A 5,992-nucleotide genomic window follows, 5' to 3' on the forward strand; every position below is an offset into this window, starting at 1 on the left:
AATATATTTTACTTTATTGGATCTTATAATATTTTCTTTAAATATTAATAATAATAATAATAAATAAAAGTAAGCAGAGGCCCATGAGTTTATACTTTGGCATGGCTTAAGGGCAAAGCTGCCCTTAATGTGTACTTGTAAATCATAACCCTGATAAGTGTCCAGAAGCCTAGCAAGGTTTTACCCTAGGCTAGGAGGCCGCAGGTACAGGCTCACAAGTCATTTTTCTGGGGCTGAGCCCTCTTTCCTGATAAACTAGACCAGGTATTACTAGCAGAAAGTTAGGAAGAATCATGTGTAGGTAAGAAATGGGTATTAGGGGATAATTGGAGAGAGGATTGTAGGGTTGTAGGATTTAGAGCTAGAAGAAAACTTGGATGGTACTTTTGTTGTTGTTGAATTGTTTCAATTGTGGTTTTCCTGGTGAAGATGCTGGAGTGGTTGGTCATATCCTTCTCCAGCTCATTTTACAGATGAGAAAGCTGAAGCAAATAAGGTTAAGTGATTTGACCAGGATGTTACAGCTAGGAAATATTTTGTGGCTGAATTTGAACTCAGCTCCAACTCTCCATTGTACCACCTAGCTGACCCTGGTCCTTTATCTTAGGAATGAGGAATGTGGGACTTAAAAGAGTTAAGTGTCTGAATGAAGGTCACACAAGTCATCAGTGTTATAACCTAGATGCAAATTGATTCTTGGGGGTGGGGACGGGTGATATTGCTGTGCATGTGAGTCTGCAGTAAATAGAATATACTTTATATGCCAGCATGGGAGGGAGTACATTAGCACCCACATCTATCTATAGTTACTCAAGACCTTGTGAACTTGTAATAATACTGAAGTATAGGACAGCAAATGTAAAATCTATGCTTATTTCTAGATAAATGGAAAGATAATTACAGTCAGTTATTTTTAGAGTCATTTGAACTCTGTATTGAAAGGCAGAATACAGCTAGTAAAAAATAGAAAAAAAAGTTATAGTCCTTCTGGAAATATATAGATCAGAAACTGGATTTGTAAGCTCTCAAATCTAGTAAAGAAATGGAATTTTTATAATGGTTTAGGAAAAGTAACCTTAATTTACTTTATAAGAAATACTTAAATATGGAAGAGTACAGGGAGAAATAAATTCTTTAAATTGCCTCAAGATATAATAGAATTTTTCAAAATTTCTCCTTTACTTTCAGTCTTATAGATACCTTTAATGATGAATTGATTTTATTTATCTGTCTCTTTGTCAGTATCATAATAATAACAGCTGAAATGTATATCTATGTGTTTGTGTGCGTGGGTCCATGTGTGTTTACCCCATTTCTTATTCTAAGAGTTGTAAGACTTTTGAATAAGAAGTATTGGTATGGGAAGGCAACTACAGCAATATAAACATTAGGAAATAGATGATAACTATGGGAGTGGCTCGCAACTATAGTAGGAAATAGATACTAAGATGGAGGGCAGTTACATAACAATGGAACTTCCAAGCAAGAGATTGGGTGATAGCTGAACTGCTGTCAGGCAAAGGGTGGGTAGCTCATTTAAACCTCTTCAGCTACTCTCAATTGTTAGGGATCTCCTTAAGTTTTTAGTTCTTTGCCTACACCAAAAAGAGCTGCTATAAATATATTTGTACATATGGTCCTTTCCTTTTTCCTTTGATCTATTAGGGGGAGTATATGCGTAGTCATAGTATTATTGAATCAAAAGTATGTACAGTTTAATTGATTTGGGGAAGGGGTAGAAGGCAAGGAGGACCCCAATTCTAAATTGTTTTCTAGAATGGCTGGACCAAGTCATAGCTCCCACCAGTTGTGCACCAATTCAGGTAGAATAATTTTTAATTATGGGGGTTATGCTGAATTGTAAGCAGGCTGACGAAATATAGTAAATGGTAGTTTAATGATGATCCAGGATGAACAGGGTGGAAATAGAACACAAAGACAGATGAAGGAACCCTAGACATATATGGGGACGGTAATGGAGAAGATGGGAAAATGAGATTAGGGAAAGAAAGGTGCACTGAATTATATTTAGAATTCATAAGTGTAGTAGCTGATAACAACTACTAGAAGCAGAGAGAGAAAAGACTAGCTTACAGTTGAAGTGAGAAAAGATACCTTAAGTGGAAGTGACCAGGGGAGGGAAGTCCTGGGGAAAAGATCTGAAAAGATACCAGTAAGAAAACTCCACAGGCTTAGTACCAGATTGGGTTTCAAGTATAATTTTGATTTGGATTAAGGGAATGTATTTGGAACCTGACCATGAAGGATTTGGTTTTCTTAGGACCAAGACTAAGACATAGAGTGAAATTGCTTGGGAATCAAATAATTTGAAATTAAAAGGATTCAATTTACATGTTGTGTCAGGCAGATTTTGTGACTAATTTGAAAATCTATAGTTTGTCTAAAGCTTATACTCTAAAATTTCATTGATACTCAAATCTTTGACCTTATAAACGCAGGTGTTCACTCTAATAATGTGGGCTACAACCATTCTATGTCTACCTAATCTATGTAATTCTTATAGACTTCTACCGTCTCACAAGTTCACCACAGGAATCTACCCAACATGTTGGAGGCCTTCCATTTTCCCTTTTCATTCCCTTGGTATGATGCCCATCTCTAGTTCTTCAGAGTCAGGAGCATTCAGTTTTTACTGCCATACAGCAATGCTAGTAAAATATTTGTGTTGAAAAGATGAGCCTCTGGTGTTTTGGGGATTTTGGAGTTATTCTCCCCACCCATAAGCACACTGATATATTGGGACCCCACATCTTCCCTTTAGATATCAAAGGGTACTCTTGAATGTGTTTTTCTCTAATATTGTCAGTTTAAGTCTTCATTCTAATGTATTCTCTCAAATAACATTTGCCAGTATGTTAATAGCTCTTCAGAATAATTGATTCTAGTGATTAACACCCTATTTTCAACTTAGTAGTTGGTTACTCTTCAAAATCATTTCATCAATTAACATCAATTAGCTTTTACAAAGAGATATTTATCTAAAAGACCTAGAAAGATCAGAGGAGAACAGAAGTACAAATACATCTCTTTTCCCCAACCCCCAAACAGAACACAGACCTTGATCCTTGGGGAGAGTGAATGCTAACATAAAAAGTGAATGTTACCAACATTTCCACCACTGAGCTCACTTCCAGGAATGGGAAGCTGATGGCAAGTTGCTCCTTTGATTGCAGGACCCAGTAAGTCTGTTCTATCCATTACTGGGTCATTCACATTGCTCCTCAGATCTGGCTTCTTCCTGGGCTCAGACAATAGATCTCCTGTGGCTCTTCTGACGAGGCACAGTATCAAAGGAAAGATGACATAAACAAGGGGGGACCCCATCTAAGATGCAGACTTGCCATTTACTCAGGGATGGTCTCAGTGAGGTGAAGGATAGTAGGTAGGATGTCCCCCTCCTCTTCCCCCCAGCCCAATAGTCCACCAGAGCTCTGAGAGTCATCTTTACACCTCACTGCCAACAGGAAGGAGACAGCCTTCTCCCTTGGAGCCTTCTCTATGCATATTCAGTTCAAACTCTACAACCCATTAAAAGGCTTTTCATCCTTATTCAGGAAGCAAACAAGAAATGATCACAGTCAGTGAAAGTACCCTGAAGTAGGGGACTCTCCACTATACATTCCCCCTCAAATTCTCAAGTATCCATGTAGGTATATGTGCTCAAAGGTCTGAACCCCTTTTGGCCAATCCCAGTTTCCTCATTTATGGCAAGCCAAGGGTCAGTAAAAGGGCTTTGCAATTTCTCAAAAGCAATCTAACCTGGTCTCCTTTTTTCTGTGTCTAGTTCATTGTCCATATGGCCTACTGGATAATCTCTCTAGGGTAGTCATTTAAATGGGTCTTGAAATTTGGTCACAGACATATTCAACTCTTTGATCTTTCCTATGTAGATGGACAGTCCTCTGAGTGATTACAGGTCTCTGCAAAGAGGCTCCTCGATGTCTTGGGGTCTGATGTAACCAACACAATATCATTTGAAAGCAGGAACATTTGGAGAATCTCACCAACCAGCGAAAATCCCTTCTCACTATGGACTCTGTGCTAAAGCCCTTGCATTACAGTAGTGAATACTTTGAGCCAGCATTCACCATCCTACTTTGTGCCTTCTAAGATGCTTATTATCAGAGGGTCATCAAATAGAGTTATTTCTATTGTTTCAAAAACTCTCCAATGATCTTGATAAGTGGGTAAGAAGTAACTTGTAAAAGAGTCCAAGGCAACACTTTGTTCTACCAAGTTCAATGTACTTGGGATTGATAAATACATATATAAAATATATATATATATATAGAAAGAATATAATAGAATATATATGAGCCTTTAAATATTGGTACAATTGTAAAATGGTAAAGATGTACTCCATATTGTTGGTGAAAAATCAGTTTGTTTCCTATAATCATTTACACTGATGTTCTCCATGCAATTCATGTATAGATGATTCTCATAAAAATTTTGTATAGATAAGAGAGTACAGTTTATAGGTGTTGTTGTCTTTAAAAAAAAATCAGTAAGGAGAGATTATTTTTCTGACCTTTAGTATTTTCCCCTACTTTTGACACCTTATAAGTTAGTACTCCCTCCCACCCCCCACCATGTTCTCACAATTTTATTGCCTCTAGCTTGATCTCTTCTCTGTATATTTGAACCTCCTCTATATATTCTTGATTCAATCCAGCTACTTTTTCTATCTCTGTGCTTTAGTGCCATTTCTTAATTCCTCTGTGAAGACCTCAGGGCTTGTGATGTTAGGAATACAAGTGTAATGGTTTCACCATCCCAGATAAAAGAAAAATGTTGTAAATTTTGTGTAAGTCTTTTTCATTTTTCTTCTGCTGTTATTCCTTTCTCCTTTTTCATCCTTAAATATTCTTGGGATGACTTTGTTTAGTTAGATATGTTGCCAAGCTTTCTTTAGTTTTTATTTTATATTTTCTTTGGTTTTATTCATTACTTCTTTTTGCTTTATGAGAATACTGTTCATGACAAAATTAATTTACATTGCTTTATATGAGTCCAGATTGTAGATTCCCCTTCCTCCTGTCACACAACTTAAAAGACAGAAACAGAGAGAGAGGAAAGAGAGGAGAGAACTAAAAGATGGCCAGAAAAAATTTGACAGATAGAGGACACCTTTAAAATGTACATGTTTAATTTATTATATAGTCTATTTATTCATTCACTCATTTATTTGCTAAATTTTTATGGATATTTTCTGTTTGTTACCTCTCCAGAATTTTTCCTAGTATCTCTTCCTTTTGTCCCTTTCCAAGGAAGTATCCCATGTAACAAATGATATTTTTAAAGAAGGAAAAAAAATAGGAATAAGAGACTTTATGATTTAATTTTTTAAAAAGCAAGTTTTATGCAATATTTACAGTTTTATTCACAATTTTATTTTTCTGTTTTTTTTTTCATTATGTATGGGGAATGTCCACTTTATTTGTTGTATGTTAGGTTCAGAATAAACAAAATTTACATTGGTTTAGTTTCTGTATGAAGTTATTATAGTTAATGTCAACAATTTTTATTGTCTTTTTCTTACTTTTGGTTTTCAATGGTTTTAATAAATCAGAATTAAATCTTCTTAACCACGTGCTGTATCTTTTTTTCATTTCTTTTTGTTCATTATAAATTCTGATCTTAGTTTTGATATAGTAGTGGCCATACTATGACCAGACATTAAGGATAATTCCAGTGTTTGTAAATTTCTTCCTATCTGATAATATGTTTTTAATTACTTTGTGATGTTTGTTTTTTGCTTGGTCTACCACCTTCCAATTTTTGTGAAAGGATTCACATGAGAGAGGTATGAGGCTTCTATATAATCTCCAATGATGATTCATTGGAGATACATGTATAACAGGAGAGTGGAACTAAACCATAATCCTAAAGTCCAAATTTATGGAGGAGAATCCTTCTAAATCTCTTGAGAGGTGGCATCTAAAGTAATCAGTGCCCAGATATTGGAATG

Source organism: Antechinus flavipes, chromosome 3 (genome assembly GCF_016432865.1).
Source record: "Antechinus flavipes isolate AdamAnt ecotype Samford, QLD, Australia chromosome 3, AdamAnt_v2, whole genome shotgun sequence".
Classification (NCBI taxonomy): Eukaryota; Metazoa; Chordata; class Mammalia; order Dasyuromorphia; family Dasyuridae; genus Antechinus; species Antechinus flavipes.